Source organism: Budorcas taxicolor, chromosome 8 (genome assembly GCF_023091745.1).
Source record: "Budorcas taxicolor isolate Tak-1 chromosome 8, Takin1.1, whole genome shotgun sequence".
Lineage (NCBI taxonomy): Eukaryota > Metazoa > Chordata > Mammalia > Artiodactyla > Bovidae > Budorcas > Budorcas taxicolor.
The window spans coordinates 70,864,275-70,881,923 of record NC_068917.1 but is presented as its reverse complement, the minus strand read 5'-3'; the positions used below and the strand labels follow the sequence as shown (position 1 = coordinate 70,881,923).

General features: G+C 44.4%; 1 pseudogene; it reads left to right on the top strand.

Annotated features, from left to right (window-relative positions):
- Positions 1–7,342: 7,342 nt before the first annotated feature.
- Positions 7,343–8,228, top strand: LOC128052076 (olfactory receptor 2B11-like; annotated as a pseudogene).
- Positions 8,229–17,649: the final 9,421 nt, after the last annotated feature.

Genomic DNA, 17,649 nt, shown 5'->3' with positions numbered 1-17,649 from the left:
TTGTGTCTGACTCTTTCTGACCCCTAGACTGCAGCACACCAGGGTCCTCTGTCCTCTACTATCTCCCAGAGTTTGCTGAAATTCATGTCCATTGAGTCTGTAATGCTATCTAACCATCTCATTCTCTGATTCTTTCTTCTCGTGTTGCCTTAAATCTTTCCCAGCATCAGGGTCTTTTCCAACTAGCCAGCTCTTCGCATCAGATGGCCAAAGTATTGGAACTCCAACTTCAGCATCAGTCCTTCCAATGAATATTCAGGTTTGATTTCCTTTAGGATTGACTGGTTTGATCTCCCTGATGTCCAAGGGACTCTCAAGAGTCTTCTCTGGCATCTTATATTAATATAATGTGATCTAATGTAATTATAACAGTGACAATATATGACCTTTTCCATATAAAAGTGATATCACATACTTTGGCCATATTCTGTTGGTAGAAGAAGGTCACATATCCCACCCACACTCAAGGGGAGGGGATTATACAGGGGTAAGAATACAAGAAGGTGGGGAGCACTGGGGATCACCTGACTATTTGGGCATCATGCAAGCCAATTGAATCATCCTCATTCCCTTTGACAGTGAATAGTTTAGTCATGAGCATGTGACCTACTCCTGGCTGATGGGAAGTGAGAGGATATCTGATAGGGTATGTGGCAGAGACTGATGGTACTTGCAGTATGCACATTCCCTTCTTCTTCCAGGGCACAGAATTAGATGGCATTTCCTAGCCTTTTTACATCTTAGCAGGGTTGTATAACTAATGGAATTACACTAATGGAATATGAATAGAAGGCAGGTATATCACTTTCTGCACCTTCTCCTTAACATCTCTTCTTTCACTCACAGATGCTGAAGATCCAGAGGATATTCTGAGGCTTTGAAGGATGCTGGAGCCATTAGCTAAAATGACTTTGGGCCCTTGAGGGTCTGCATGGAGCAGAGCATTCTCCCTGCCCCAGTTGACTTGAATCAGATTATGGATATGAGCAATACATAAACCTTGGCTGTCTACGGCCATCAGAATTTTGGTGGTATGTGTTATGGCAGTAAGGCCATGTTGATGAATAAAGGGATAAGATTTTTAATCTCTACTGACAAAAGATGCATGGTGAATGAAAGTAGACATATTCTTTCAGTTTCTTTAATGAATGTCATATTTGCACAATACATAGAATAGCTTTAACCACCTTGCAATCAAATGGAATACAAAGGAAAGAGGGGATTATTACAGCTGCTGAATTAGCAGACTCTGGAATTCTTGTGATATCATGTAATAAAATTCTGTCATTTTTCAGTCACATTTTATTGTATACTTTATTATTTTTAGTTAAAACATCCCATACAATTCAGAATCTGTGTTCAATTCTTAACAGCCTATACCCATTCTATACTTACTGCATCCCATATCATCTAATACTTAACCACCTGGTTCCTAAGATCCACTTATATCAAACATGTTCATGTTCAGAGAATTGAGCCTGAGTCCATTGCCTTATTAGCTGATGTTTAACAACTTACTTTCACTGTGCTCTATAATAATGCAAATCTGCTTGGAAAGATAACACATTAAGGGGTTATCAGACCCTACAACCGTGATATGGTTTGGGTTCATTAGATCTCACATTAACCCCCCTTTTGAATCCCTGTTCAGTTTACTAAATTTCATGAGAAATTAGTGTAGCCAGTTCAGGAGATGGTCAGTTATCTTCAGGGGATGGTCAGGTATAGAAAAGAAGATAGATCTGGGCACCTAAGACTGATCACCCCTTTTGGGGGAAAATACACATGAAAACTGGGCTTCCCAGGTGGTATTAGTGGTAAAGAACCGCCTACAAATGCAGGAGACTTCAAAGGCGCTGGTTCAATCCTTGGGTCAGGAAGATCCCCCTGGAGGAGGGCATGGCAACCCAGTTCAGTATTCCTGCCTGGAGAATGCCATGGACAGAGGAGCCGACAGGCTACAATCCATGGGGTTGCAAAGAGTCAGACACAACAGAAGCGACTTAGCACACACGCACCAGAACATGGAAAAAGAGATGGAGACTATGAACAGTAAAAAGACTGTTTCACTAACACATTTGTAATCAGTTTGTTTTGGGTATAATCAACCAGTTTGATTGGACAACCAGTCTCCTTCAGAGAACTTAGCCAAGAAAGGACCAGGTGACTCTGTCTCATCCTATTGCGAGCTTGACTGACAGGACCAGTCTGAGGGTGATGTTGCTGCCGTTGGGGCTCTCTGTAGTGTTCATCCAGAATCAGAAATTTTTCTTTTATATAACCTGAACCACAAGGGAGGGAGCAGCTGGTGCCTTTTCTCCCACACCCAATACATCTCCACTTCCACTCTTGGGAGGGAGAAGAGATATTGGAGAGAGGGGGAAGAGGGTGAGAAGGGATCCAGTTCTCCTTCCCTCCCTCCTTCCCTCATGTCCCTTCTATCCTCGTATCTTCCTCTCTGAACTACTCTTAGAAACTTAGGGGAAAAAAAAAACTGCGTCTGGATTTTACCCCTGACTCTGCAACTGATAAGCTATGAAACCAAGTCACTTCTTGTTCTCTTTCTCTCTCATCCTCCCTCTCTCTCTCACTCTCATATCCCCACCGTCTTAATCATCAGATGCTCTCTGGGTTCTTACTCTGACAGGCCAAACATTGTGCTAGTCGCTGGAGATAATCTGCAAAGGAAATAATTCCTTCTTAGAAAATTAAACCAGACCATGTGATCTCACCAGTCTGTTTCACCTACTAATTCGGCCCCACTAGCTTTGCCCACATACCCCTCTCCATCACGTCTAGAGTCCTCACCTGCCTTCTCAATGCTCTCCTGCTGCTCCCTGTCCCTTTAAAGTCCCTTTCGACCTAGCATCAAAAGGCATTCCAGCCTTTTTCCTTTCCTTCTCCCCCTTCACATCAAAACCAGGTTGCTATGATGAACACTTCTCCTTTATTCCTTCAGTCAGCATGCACTTACTATTTCCAGTAATATAACTTGAATAGAAGTATAAATAACTGCTTGATAATCTCTTAGTATTTGATCATCCTAAATAACATTTGCATTTTCATTAGGGTCTTAAATGATCTGGTGGCTTTCTTTTTAAAAAAAAAATTACTAAGGAATTTAATTTTTATATCAATAATTTCAAATGTATGCATATATCTTTAAGTTGAACAGGACAGAGGTGTAGATTTATACTTTCACAGAACTGCATAAAAGTTATCATGTTGTACATAGCTTTTGTATGAATTGTGATTTTACCCCCCTTTTTCCCTTAGTTCCTTTTGGTCTCTGCAACCCATTCCATATTAATAATCCTCAGCCACAAGTTCTTCTCCACAAAACCTCATAACCCCTTTTCAACCTAAAACGTGTCTTTCACATTTTTTTCTATTTGTGCATGTTCATACCAGTGTATGAGAATATACATAAAAAGATGTTTATTGGCATATTGTGGTTAGTGGCAAAAACACTAGAAACAGACATCGATCAGTAGAGAATGGTTGAATAAATTCTGGTACAGCAACATGTTTCCCTTAAGCTAGGCTGGGTGTTGATGTGGAATATGCAGTTCCAAAATCACAGTGGCTTAAAACAATAGAAAGGACTTGCTCGCTCTTCATCTATGTCCAGTTCAAGCCAAAATGGGACTCTGCTCCTCATGGTCTTTCAGAGACCCTGCTTGATGCAGCAACCACTACCTTGAATATCATCAACTGCTTTAACAGAGGGAAAAAGAGTTCTGGAGAGTCTTGCTCCAGCTGAGTAACTGTTTCAGCCATTCAGCCATTCACAGGTGAGCCAGAAAGGACAATCCTACCATGTGCTACAAAGGGAAGGCTCCTTAAAGTGTTGGTGAATAGCGCGAAGGACAACCAAACTGCCTGTGTTCTTTTATGTATATATTAATAATAAACAAAAAAAGATGTATGCCTGTGGCTAATCATGGTGATGCATGGCAGAAACCATCGCAGCTCTGTAATTATCTTCTAATTAAAATTTTTTGAAAAGTACAAATTCAAATAAGTACAGTATGTACTTCTACAGTTTTTTTTTTTTTTTTTTTTACTAAAAAAAGTAATATTTCTCTTATACCAAGTGACTTGGAGGGGCTTCCACAGGGGATTGCTGAGTGGAAAAAAAAAACACACACACAATGCAGATAAGTGGGGAAGATATGATCCCATATTTTGAAACCAACAATGGTCAAATATTTCTACATATGGATTTACTTGTGTTTATGGGACTATGTGCACATGTGCTCACCTAACTATTTCCATAAACCTTAAGCATCAGAATTACCCTGGGGCCCTTGTTAAATGTTAGGATTTCTGGACCTCAACCCAGCCCTACTGAATCAGAACTGGTTTGTGCACTAGTGAAAGAGCCAGGACGTGAGATCCAAAGCTGGTCCTTTATCTACCATATGCTGTCCCCACTGTAGTGCTTCATTCATTCCCAAGCACTTCCTCCCTGAGAAAAAAGTACTGAGTCAGTGGTTTATCCATCAAATATTTATGAACAACTGTTACATGCCAGGGACTGTGCTAGACGCTAGAGATTCAGTAGTGAACAGAGCATACTAGGCTTTATTTTGATTTTACAGTCTAGACCAATTTCACAGTCTCCTTGATAAGGAGACACCATATTAATCACCAAAAGAAGTTATGATAAGGACTAAGTGGGAAAAGAATATCATGAGCAAAGGTAATCGGGAGACCACATTTAAACGGGAGAGTAAAGGAAGTCTTCTCATGAGAAAGTAAATGCCTACAGGAAACTGCTGGGGGTGGGGCCAGATGGTAGGGGATACATAGCTGCTCAGAGAGCACGTCAGGCCGAAGTGATTACCCAGGGGAAGGTCCCTGGCGGGAAATGACGCAGGCCAGTGAGCCTGGAGGACAGTGAGCTTGGGGACAGTGGTGAGAGATGGCATCAGCCCATGCAGGGCCTTGTAGAACTTGACAGGGAGTTTGGACTGTATTATAAGCACATTGGGAGACATTATGGCTAATGGTTATTAGCAAGCAGGTGAGGGAAGATTGGATATATGCTGTCTTTTAGCAAATGTATTAAGGTATGAGTTATATACTATAAAAATACACTCATTTCAGATTTCAGCTTGATAAGTAAAACAGAAATATTCGCAGATACACATGAATATATCTGTGTAATCATCAAGACATAGACTGTTTCTATCATCCCAAAAGGTTGTTCCTTTGTGTCTAGTTATAGTCAATCCCCACCATGAACCATAGGCAACCCTAATCTGCTGTCACTATTGATGGGTGGTTTTCCAGAGTTTGATATAAATGGAATTTTACCATATATACACTTTCATGTCTGGCTTATTTCACCCAGCAGAATATAGTGAGATCCACTCATATTGTCATTATCTCATTTCTTTTACTGCTGAAAACATCATACAGCACAGGTATACTGCAGTTTGTTTGATGTTCACCCATTGATTCACACTCGTGTTGTTTCCTGTTTGGATCTATTATCAATAAAGCTACTATGAACATCCTCATGTCCTCATGTGGATATGTGTCTTCATTTAACTTGGGGAAATACCCAAGTGTGAAGTTGGGGTCTCTGATGGTTAGTGTATGTTTAACTTTATAAGAAACTGTCAAACCATTTGCCAAAGTAGTTGTATTGTTTTGTGTTCCTACCAACATTATACAAGAGATTGTTGATCCAGATCCTTGTCAACACTTGGTATTATCACTCTTTATTTTTTAAACTTATTTCTATCACTATAATTTTAGCCATTAGAATGAGTTGTGATGGTTGTTGATGAGTGAGTTGTAGTTTTAATTTACACTCTCCTGTTGAGTATCAGTCTTCCCCAGTGCTTGCTGCACTTTCATGTGTTCACTTTAGAGCAGTGTCTGTGTAATCTTTTGCTATTTTTAATTTAGTTATCTTATTATTAAGTTGCTAGAGTTCTTTATATACTTATGATACAATTTCTTTGTCAGATATATGTATTGTGAACATTTTCCTTTTTACCTATGACTTATCTCTGTTTAAAAGTATTTTGAAATGCAATCTAATTTTTAAAATTTTTATTTTTATTTCTCTGGCCATGCAATGTGGCATGCGGGATCTTAGTTTCTTGACCAGGGATTGAACTTTCATCCCTGAACTGAAAGCTCAAAGTCTTAACCACAACCATCAGAGAAGTCTCACTAAAGTATTTTTCAAAGAGCAAAAACTGGTAAAATTTAATTTACTGTATCATGTCTCCACTGCTGTCTGCTTTTTGTGTCCTAAGAAACACTTGCTTAATCCAAGGTTTTAAAGCCCTTCTTCAATGAATTTTTGTAAAATTGTATAGCTTTAGCTCTTACATTTAGGTTCATAATCCATTTCAGGTTAATTTTCTGTATAGTATGAGGTAAGGATGGAGGATCATTTCTTTTTCCTCTTCAGTAGTTCTAGTTGTTCTAACACAGTTTGTTGAAAGATTTTTCTTTCATTCATCAAGTTGCCTTGCCACCTCTGTGGAAAATAAATTGGACATATAAGTATGAGTATATTTCTTGACTCTCTACTCTATTTCGTTGATATATAGCTATCCTTACTCAGTACTATGCAGTGTTGAGTAGCACAGTTGTGCAGTAAGTCTTGAAATCAGGTAAGTAAGTCCCCCAACTTGCTTCTTTTTCAAAACTGTTCTGGCTATGTTAGATCCTTTGAAATTCTGTATCAATTTAGAACCAGTTTGTCAAATTCTGATGTGTTGTTGTTGTTGTTTTTTAAGCCTGCTTGGATTTTATTGTAAAGATGTTGAATCTATAAATCAGTTGGAAAAAATTTACATCTTAACAATATTGATCATTCAATCTTGGATTTGCTTAATAGCTCTAACAAGACTGCCCTTCTACTGACCTGCATGGCCCACAGCACCTTGAAGAACTAAAAGGGTTCTTGTCTCTGAGGTTGAAAGGAGTCTTTGGTTAATTTTTCCCTTCATAACTCACTTTATTTAACTGAATAAATTAACCATCAGTGGGAGAAGGAGAGGGTGAGATGATTTGAGAGAATAACATTGAAATATATATATTACCATATGTAAAACGCAGGGCACTCAAAGCTGGTGCTCAATGACAAGCTGGAGGGATGGGGTGGGGAGGGTAGTGGGAGGGGCATTCAGGATGAAGGGGCCATGTGGTGTCTATGGCCAATTCATGTTGATGTATGGCAAAAAACATCACATTATTGTAAAGTAATTATTCTCCAATTAAAATTTAAAAATAAAAAAGAATATATGAAAAAATAATACTTGACACTGAAATGAAAATCTTCATAAATCCACCAAATAGAACAAAATCAGTTATGAATGCAGGCAACGTAAGTACTTCAAATATTTTCATTCTCTTGGGTTTCTCGTCCCATCCCTGGTTGGAAATGCCACTCTTCATAGTAGTGCTTGCGGCTTCCATCTACAGCTAGTGGGTATCCAGGGTGGATCCTTATCTTGACAACCCTATGTATGTCTTCCTTTGCAACCTCTCCTTCCTGCACCACCACCATCCCTCAACTGCTGCTGAACCTCTGGCCCCCAGGTAAGCCTATGACCTGTGGAGGCTGTGTGACCCAGTTTTGTGTGTTTCACTTCCTGGGAGCCACTGAATACATCCTCTTAGCTTTGATGTCCTTGCAAAGCCATCTGCAAGCCTCTCAGGTACCCAGCTATCATGCATCAGCAACTCTGTATCTTCCTAGTGGTCATAGTGTGGCTAAGTGTTTTGGCTAACTCCTAGCTCCAGTCATCCCTCACTGTCCAGCTGTGACTTTATGGCAACAACAATGTAGATGATTTCCTGTGTGAGATCCTAGAGATGATCAAGATGTCATGTGCTGACACTACATTCAGTGTAGCTATGCTCTCCATTGTGGGGACTTTCTATTCCCTGTTTCCCTTGTCACTTATCCTTGTCTCCTACAGGTTTGTTGAAGTTACAATGCTCAGAATCTAGTCTTTAGAGGGAAAGAAGAACGGCTTTTACACATGTAGTTCTCATGTTATTGTTGTATCTCTCTTCTTTGGGCCAGTAATTAGCATGTATGTGCAACTTTCTGCTACTAACCCCAGGATAAGAACAAACTCATGTCCCTTTGCAACAGCTTGGTGAAGGAGTCCGTGGTTATTGATTTCACAGTCCCTGGAAATCCACACACAGAAATGGTTCCTCCTCTCTTGATTCATGTAGTCTTCTGAGACTTGGGCAACAGAAACAAGTTGAGGTAGGCTGGGGGCTTCCCACTCTGCAGGTCTCCCACAAGCAGTGGTTGCTGAGGGATGCTTACAGATCTGAGCATCTTCACTTCTTACTCTGGTAGATGCAAAGGTCTGCTGGTGAGAGCAGGGCCAGCTTTACCTGTAAGCAATATGTTATCAAAGCAAAGTGAGTGACAAGTGTGAGACCTGGGCAGCGATATGGAAGGATAAATTTAGATGAGGCCCCATAGGAGGACCTCCCTGAGTGTACACTGTAGGTGTGGTATGTGTACTGCAGGAACCACTGGGCTAGTCTTCTTGTCAAGAAATGGGTGTTCCCTATCCTGACTCTGATCTTTCCAGGTAGCGTGCTTTTTGATAAGTTATCTAAGTTCCCTGAGGCTGTTTCCTTATTTTCCCAAGGAAATGAACATCTTAACATCACTCAATTATTGTGAGGAATAGAAAGACAGCAGAGGGAAGGCTGAATCTGCTTGCTGAGGCTGGGAAAGTTAGATGTAAGGAGAAAAAGTGGGAACAGAAGAAAGTCCCTCTGCTTCTCAGCTAGAAACATCAGGACAGCGGTGGACAGCCTGGACTGGGGCTACACAAAAAGGAGACGAGGAGATGGTAGAATATTGCTAGCCTCAGCCCTGTGCTTACTTTTTCCTTCTCCCTTCCATTTCCCTGTCCACGTTTTCTCAGGGAGCTCCATCATGGTGCTCACTGAAGGAATGGAGCCCAGAGAGGATGGCTAGACCCCACTTTGTGGACACTGCCTGCAGCCAACACAGATTTCAGCAAAAGCTTCCCAGCTGCCATCCTCCTCTCAGACTGATCAATCCCCTCTGTCTCAAGGACTCTGCACAACACTGCTGGATGTTGGTGAATCTAACTTGGAAGGTAAATATGTTTTTCCTGGGAGCTGCTTCCTTGCCACATCCTTGACTGTGCACCTGTGTCTTCCATGTGGGCGAGAGGAGAGCTTTTCTTCGTCTTCAAACATATCCAGCTTTGCACAACTTGGAGCTATGGAATGTGGTGTTGGGTACAGGACACTAGGGTACCTCTGTCATCTGAATTGGAGATGCTGGTTTCTACCTGATGGAGAAGGGGCATTTCCTGGAAGCCTGGAGCCAGAGCGAGCTATACTTGTTGTCTGGGGATAAGACTGGGCCTTGTCTTTAGGGAAGGGCCATGAGCATTAGACTTGGGTGATGGAGTGGGAGGTGGGCTGGATGTACTCCCTTCACAGAAAGGATCCTCTCTTCTACAAGGGTCTTCCTAGGATTCCTTCCCCTACATAACTCCTCCAGATGATTCCATTTACCAAGCATTTATTTTCCTAGCTCTTTGTTGGGATGGGATCGCCTGGTGCTGCCACCCAGTGGTGGTGAGAGGTAGGAAGAGAAGGAACTGTTCATCCTGGTTTGCTCGCCAGAAACTTGGGCTTCTTCTGGGGCATTACTCAGGCATCTGGGCAGGATGACAGGCAGCCTGAGGGTAGTCCTGGCATACTCCGCCATCTTCCCAATTCTCTTGAGCTGGGTGGCGTGGTGACTTGCAGCCCCCCACTTTCCTTGACCCCTGATCATTCACTCCTCTGAGGACCCATTTCTTCAATCAAGGAACTTCCCAGGTGGCACCATTGGTAAGGAACCCGCCTGCCAAGGCAGGAGACATAAGAGACGTGAATTCCATCTTGAGTCAGAAAGATTCTCTGGAGGAGGGCATGGCAATCCACTCCAGTATTCTTGCCTGGAGAGTCCCATGGACACAGGATCCTGGCAGGCTATAATCCATGGGGTCACAAAGAGTCAGACAAAACTGAAGCGATTCAGCACACGACACCCCTGCTCTGAACAACTTTCTTTACAGAAGACATAGTGAGTTAATACATTACTTCTCTCAGGAGTATGCACACTTTGAAAGAGAAGCTCAGCGGTGTCCTGTGCTTAATCAAAGCGATGATGCACTCCTGCAGAAGTTCCAGGAATTGGTGAGGACAATCCTTGCCAAGATCCCCTCGGGTGATACCTGACTGGCTTTCTCCCTGGACAGGTCAAATATTGCTAGCTCTGCATGCCACAGAGCTCATGGACATCAAGATGAAAGCAGCACACCGTGCCTGTCACTAAACGCTCAGCTCAGCCTCTGCCCTGTCCTTCCCCATACGTGGTCCAACCATGAGCACTAACTCTTATATTGACAGCAGCCAGTGTCCTCACACTGAGGCTGGGAGAAACCTTGGGCCACTGGCCCTGAGATGCACTGCCTTCTCTCTGAAAGTTGGAAGACTCTCAGAAGTCAGATTCTATAGTTGTCTGCCTTCCTTCCCCAGAGCCTGTTCCAAGTGCTTAATTAACAAATCTCCAGTATCAGGAAGTTGTTTACTTGGCTTCCTCAGGAACCATTCTCTAAGGAACTCAAAGCACCACTAATAGATTTTTTTTCTCATTGCCTCCATCCATCAAACAACTTCCCCTCATTCCAAACTTTGCTTCATCCCTCACCCCTGGGGATCTGACTCTCATGCAGAGAACCAGAGAGAGCCTTTCCAGCTTCTCTAAGCATCTCTGCTCTCCTGCTCCACAAGGCTGTGCTCCATTCTAATTAAAGAGTGGATGAGGAGAGGCTTTTGAGAATATAGATTCGCAGGCAGAATCAGGCCCTCTCTGTTCTTGGAGAATGCTCAGTCACCCACATTGGCTTGCATTGCATTTTCTTCTGCAGCCCCTTCCCTGAAGTGAAATAATCACAGCATCTGGGAACATGTGGCAATCAGGAGCGGAGTTCACCTGCTGGTCTGCCACTCATCTCCGTTTGGCCACAATCAACACTCGAGGACCAACTGCAGGGTGCATTCACTTGTACTACTCTCTCAACTGCTGCAGGATCCTGGACCCTGCCTGCCCCTGCAGCCTCTGAACCACTTGTCTGATGTCCCTGCAGGACTCCCCCTGGGCCTTTAGTTGATTGGCTGGATGCCTGAATCCTGGTCCATCTTCTTCAGGTCCATCTGTTCCCATCAAGGCCTCAAATGTAAGGGCTCCTCCTGACACAGAGCATCACAGGGAAACTTGGGGAGGTGCCTATAGTTAGAGATATCATCTGAGGACAGGAGCAAAATCTTTGCCCAGGATGCAAACCATGGCACGGACATAAACATGGTAATTATCATGATTGGTAATATTTATTGGCACTTGCACCAGGCCAGGCAATTTATATTTATCATTACACACAATCTTCAAGACAACTCTCTGATGTAGATGCTACTCCAGAGTGGTTGTAAAGTCTAAACATACTGTTAATGTTATTTTATCAAAGATCTTAGTGCGCTATCCATAAATGACCCATTACAGATTTGCCTATTTTTACAGGCTTTGAGTCACCCCTTTTCATGCCAGTTTTACAGATAAGGAAACTGAGACTCACAGATATATCACTGTAATAGGAAAGCTGAAATTCAAACTCAACCCTGTGCAGCTCCAAAAGCCATGCCTACAGTTCTGTACCCTGTAAACCCATCATGTGTGGGGTGAGTCCCTTTAACTCCAATCCAGAATGTGTCCCCACTTTGCACTCAAGAGACCTCAGGGAAGTTCCATCTAGAGCTTATACTCAGGGAAAGAATCTGATGGAAGCAAAGAAGTTTTAGAACTCAAGAAACTTAAAGAACCTTAATTAGATCTAAACATCGTGGTTCTTGGAGAAGGAAATGGCAATCCACTCCAATATTGTTGCCTGGAGACTATTATGGACAGAGGAGCTTGGTGGCTGTAGTCCATGGGGTCACAAAGAGTTGGACATGACTTCTCAACTAAACTACCACCACTGTTGTTCTTAACTGGTCACGAGCTCTTTAAGAATCTGATGAAAGCTACTGACCCTCTTTGCCAAGAGAGGTACATATATCCATACACTATTGCCTTTACTCTGGTGGTTCTTGGAGCCCCAAGAAGCCCCAGCCTGGGGCCTTGGCTTGCACCTTCCCTTGGTGCTTTTGCCCCATACATACACATGTCCTATGTCTGGCATTCTAATCAGTCAGGCTCCATTAGCCCAAGTTAGAGTTTCTTGTCTGGCCAAAATTTCTCCTTGTACAAACGTGGAAGAAGGCCCAGAGAAGAGCTCTGGCCAACATCACAGTCAATGGAACTGGGAGGGCACGCCTAGAGCCAGGGTGGATTATTCCTTTTGGACCACTTAGGCCTGAAGTGTCCTGGGTCCGGTCAGGGCACCAGGTTTCAGTGCTAAAGAGTCCTTCCCTGGGTGGCTGTCAGTCAGCCACTCACAAAGAATCCCATCGTCCTCTATGGGTCTTCTGAAGAGATTGGAAGACCCCTGCATTCTCTCAAGGTCTCCTCACTGCCCCATACTGCCTCCTCAACACCAGCTCAGTCTAATGACCTTTAAGGGTTTCAGTATGGAGTTGCCAGCTCAGAAGATTGCAGGAGAAGAGCTCAGAATGTGAAGCTTCCTCTCAGGAAAGAAACTGAGGCCCTGGGGATGATGGACACCCACTACTTTTTTTAAAGAAGAATCACATCAGTTTTCCCCAAACTGAGACTTTTCAGCTGGAAACCATATACTTCTGCTCTGGTGCATTCTCCCTGGCCCAGAGAAAGGGGCCAGTGAGCCCAAAGCTGGAGCACTCCTGTCCTAGAACTCATTCTCTTGGGTCTTTGGTAGTTTTGTAGTAGGGAAGAACAAATCTGATTCCTTATTAGATCTGTTCTATTGTTTGTGCTGAAGCTGAAACTCCAGTCCTTTGGCCACCTCATGCAAAGGGTTAACTCATTGGAAAAGACCCTGATGCTGGGAGGGATTGGGGGCAGGAGGAGAAGGGGATGACAGAGGATGAGATGGCTGGATGGCATCACCGACTCGATGGACACGAGTCTGAGTGAACTCTGGGAGATGGCGATGGACAGGGAGGCCTGATGTGCTGCGATTCATGGGGTCACAAAGAGTCGGACACGACTGAGCGGCTGAACTGAACTGAACTGAACTGACTGCTTGTGCTTAGTCAGTCTGGCTCTGCACCTGTCGCAAAAGAACACTGCCTATAGCCTGAAATACAGAGAATAGCCTATTCTCAAGGCTCTGACCTTTAATGAGTCCATTTATATAGAGAGAAAAAGTTGCAGAACAGAGAATAACATTTGTTTTTTTGAGATTTACAGTTGACCTGACATATGTGAACAGCTACAAGAACAAAGGATTCTGACACCAAGTAGTTTGCAACAATTAACTACACCCCTTCCTCACCTTGCCTTTAAAAGCACTCTGCTGAAACCCTTAGAGGAGTTTGAGGATTTGAGGCATGATCCACCCTTCTCCTTGCATGGCCCTGCAATAAACATTTTTCTGCTCCAAATTCTGATGTTTCAGTTTGTTTGGCTTCACTGTGCATTGGGGACAGGAACTGTTCTCTAAGAGTTTTTCTTCTCCACCTCCATACCCTAGCACGTGGCTCAATGTCCCATACACAGCAGGTGTTCAGCAGACACTTCCACCGCTGGAAGGAACCCTGCCGTGCAGATCAGGAAGGCAGGCACCATCCGGTCTCCCCTCTGCTTCCTTCTCCTCCTCTTTGCCTCTGCTGAAGGTTGCAGCTACTCAGGCTGCAATGGGCTCATTATAGTGTCTCGAGGAACCCACGATGCCAGCCATAAATATTAACAGCCCTTGTTATGAACCCCCTTCTGCGCAGCTGATTCAGTCCAAGTTTGCACAATAAACAGTGTGGTTAGTTTATGCGATTAAAGGAGTTCTCTTCAGAGCAGCTAATAGCCTGCTCCGGCCCTGGATCTTCTCTTGCTGTTTGATCAGCCCAGCCACAGGGCCAGGGAGACCCCACTGTTGGGTGGGGCCAGGCCACCTCCTGCTGGCCAGAGGCATGCCCATGGGGACAGGGGGCTGGGAAGCTCAGGGCCAGGCTGGAGCCACCTGCCCCAAAGAACAAGAAACAGGGGATGGCTTTCCTGGGAAATGGTCCCTTCAACAGCTCCTTTGGGGTAGCCAGTTACCAACACTCATCTGCTCTTGGCTGCTGAACCCAGTTTTAAAAGTAGGAATTGACACGGTACACTGGTTTCTCTCTCTGATTTAGTGGGGAAATGAGAGAGAAACACTAATGGGGATGTTTGAGCTTCTTGTTTTCTTTTTTTTTAATTTTTCAAAGCTGGCCTCAGAGACTCTATAGCTCTGTGTCACCCAGGCCTCTTTTCTGCAAAGAGCCAAGAACACCATTTTCATTGGAGTATGGACCATCAAGAAGGCTCATCACCACCAGCAGCCCGGCTGGTCTCGGTCAAAGGTGCCACATCAGGACTGAGGGGTTAGGATTGCACAGCCCGATGCTGGGACCCAACTGGGTCTTAAGAGAAGGGGGTTTAACATACAGCTGCTGGTTGACTGCCATCTTTGATTTTGGAAAATGGAAGAAAGTGGGGATGGATGATCTCAGCTTTTAGCATGGAGCAAGGGGGAAATAATGTATGGTGGGGGTTCTTAACTGGCCTGACTAGAGGAAGAGAGGAGATGAAGAAGTTACTAGAACTGCCCCACTAGATGAAAGGGAAGGGTACTCTTACTCCTTTTGACTCAGATTTAATTCTCTGATGCTTTCTCCTGCCAACCTCTTCCTTTCCAAGCCTTCCCAGCAGGCATTGCTGTGAGTGAGGGGTCTGTGATGAGTCTGGTTGTTACTTTCCCACTCTGGAAATCGTGGGGTACATTCTGGGCACCCACTGGGAGCCAATCCGTGGCTTTCCCCTACCACCCAGCCGCTGCCTCGGGTCTCTGCCCAGCATGGCACCTCCTTGCTGGGACTGGCTGATCTTCTGTGAACCCCAGTTGGTTTGTCTGGGTCTGGTCACTGTGCCTGGGTCCATTTCTGTGCCTTACATCCCGCTCTGAAATAACACCTTTACTCAAATTACATGCCTTCGTGCCTGAGTGTATGCTAAGTCACTTCAGTTGTCTCCAGATCTTTGCAACCTCGTGGATTGTAGCCTACCAGTCTCCTCTGTCTGTGGAATTCTCCAGGCAAGAACACTAGAGTGGATTGTCATTTCTTCCTCCAGCGGATCTTCCTAAACCAAGGATGAAACTCAGATCTCTTACGTCTCCTGCATTGGCAGGCGAGTTCTTTACCACAAATGCCTCTTGGGAACCTTCCATCAGCCTGATTTTCAGTGTCACCAGCTGGCCCACCTCACTTGAATACTGACAGTTATCTGGGCTGCTTCTGAATCCAACAAGCATATTAGATGCCATCCCCTGGCCTGCCTGGCCTCAGCTCAGGGCATCAACCTTCAAAGCAGGGAGGGTCCCCCAGCAATATTTTGAAGTTCTTTCCTATCCTCCATCTCTTGCTTCACATCTGAGCTGGTCCCAGCTGCGGTATCTCTCTCCTCTGCCTCCTTGTAAAGAAGGACAGGCCCTGCTGAGCAGACCTTGTGTGGAGTACTGCTCTGGTAGGAAAGTGCAATCTGTCACTGTCAGAGCGGGTTGCCATTGGACAGTAGGAGGCAAGGAAATGAGGCTGAAGGTGGCTGGACAGACATGAGGCTCAATCCCTCTTCTTACACTGATTATTCCCCCAGCCCAAGCCTCATTCAGTGGGCTTCATGAGAACATGTACCTCACTTTTACTCAACAAACATTTGAGTACATGCTATGAGCCAGGCCATATTCCAGCTAAGGGGGATCCATGTAAGCCTCCCCAAGTTAACAAAGTCCTAGTGCTGACCTGAGGAGTACATGAGAATGCCATCCATATCTATATAGCTATCATTTATATCTAACTATCTATTTATCTGGGCTTCCCTGGTGGTCCAGACACTAAAGAATCCATCTGCAATGCAGGAGACCCAGGTTCAATCCTTGGATCAGGAAGATCCCATGGAGAAGGGAATGGCAACCCACTCCAGTATTCTTGCCTGGAGAATCCTATGGACAGAGGAGCCTGGCCGGCGACAGACCATGGGGTTGCAAAGAGTCGCACCTGACTGAGTGACTGACACATCTATTTATTGTATATCTACCATATAGTTATCATTTATCAAATATTCTCTTGGGAGTCACACTCATCTCAACAGGACTGTGAGGGAGGAGTTTTATAATCCTTCAAGATTTCTCAAAAGACTGAGGTCACGGGCATTGGTCTGACTCTTGGAATTTGCTAATAGTGACACTAGTGGGTCATCTCCAAGAATGGGGAGGCAGGGATGCTGGGGAACAGGGAAAGTCCACAGAGGGTAGTTGAAAAAAATCACGTGTTTCGTCATAGAATTTCTCTTCTCTCCCTTTTTCCTTTCTCATTTGCTTTTTTCCTAATCTCACTAGAGTCCTTTTGCTCTCTTTCTTCTCTGTTTTTCTTTTTCCTTTCTCTCATCCTTTTCTCTCTCTTTGCTCATCTGACCCTGAGGCTGTGCAGAGGCACCTGTCAGACTCACTCACCATCATTCTGAACAAACACCTGTTCCTATGACTTAATGTATTGCCCCTTCTGCCTGCACGGATCATTTCCATTGCAGGGAATTTTAACACCAGCTTTCAGCCCCAGGGTGGCAGGTAAATCAGTTGGAGAGGCTCAGCATGTCAGGGAACAGCAGCAGAAGAGTGGAGAACCACTGGACCTCTGTCGGGAGCCTTCCACTCACATCTCCCGGGATCTCCCACCCAACCCATGCAAGGAAAACAGAACTCCCACTCGAGGTGGAGAGCAGGCTTCCTCCCAGCCCTGAGCAACCTTTATTCTGCCTCTCAGGTCCACAGACTGTTGGCCAGGGAAATGGATAGTGATGAGAGAAGAATTAGCCTACAGCTCAAAGCCTGGTTGGCTACAGTCCATGGGGTTGCAAAGAGTCCGACACGACTGAAGAACTGAACACACACACACACACATGTGGCCGTGGCCAGCGAAGAAAGCAAACATAAGGGCTGAAGTGGAGTGATCCATAATTACATGGGCTTTATGGAAACAGCTTTTCATCAGCTACACTGGGAGAGGGGGCAGTGAGGCCTGTCGCCAAGGGTCACGTCACTTGGTCTTTCTGAGTTTCAGTTCTTTGTCTGAAAACCACAGAGAATAGTATCCACTGCAAAGAATTAGAATTAAATAAAATAACCATTTTGAAAGCACTTAATGCATTGCATACAAGGAATATAAATTCAATCTGGATATGTTCCTACTGACTTAGCACACGCACACACACATGCATGAACACACTCGATTTGTAGCTGTGTTATGGATTCAGTTCATATCTACTCCAGTCTCCTTTCTCAAAACCTGGAGAAACAGGCAGCCCTGAGACAATTATCTGAGTCGCCCTTGCCTGAGCTCCAGAGGTCAGAGAAAGGCTCGGGTCTATCCACAGTAGCCCAGGCATTCAGGGCAGTGGACCAGCTA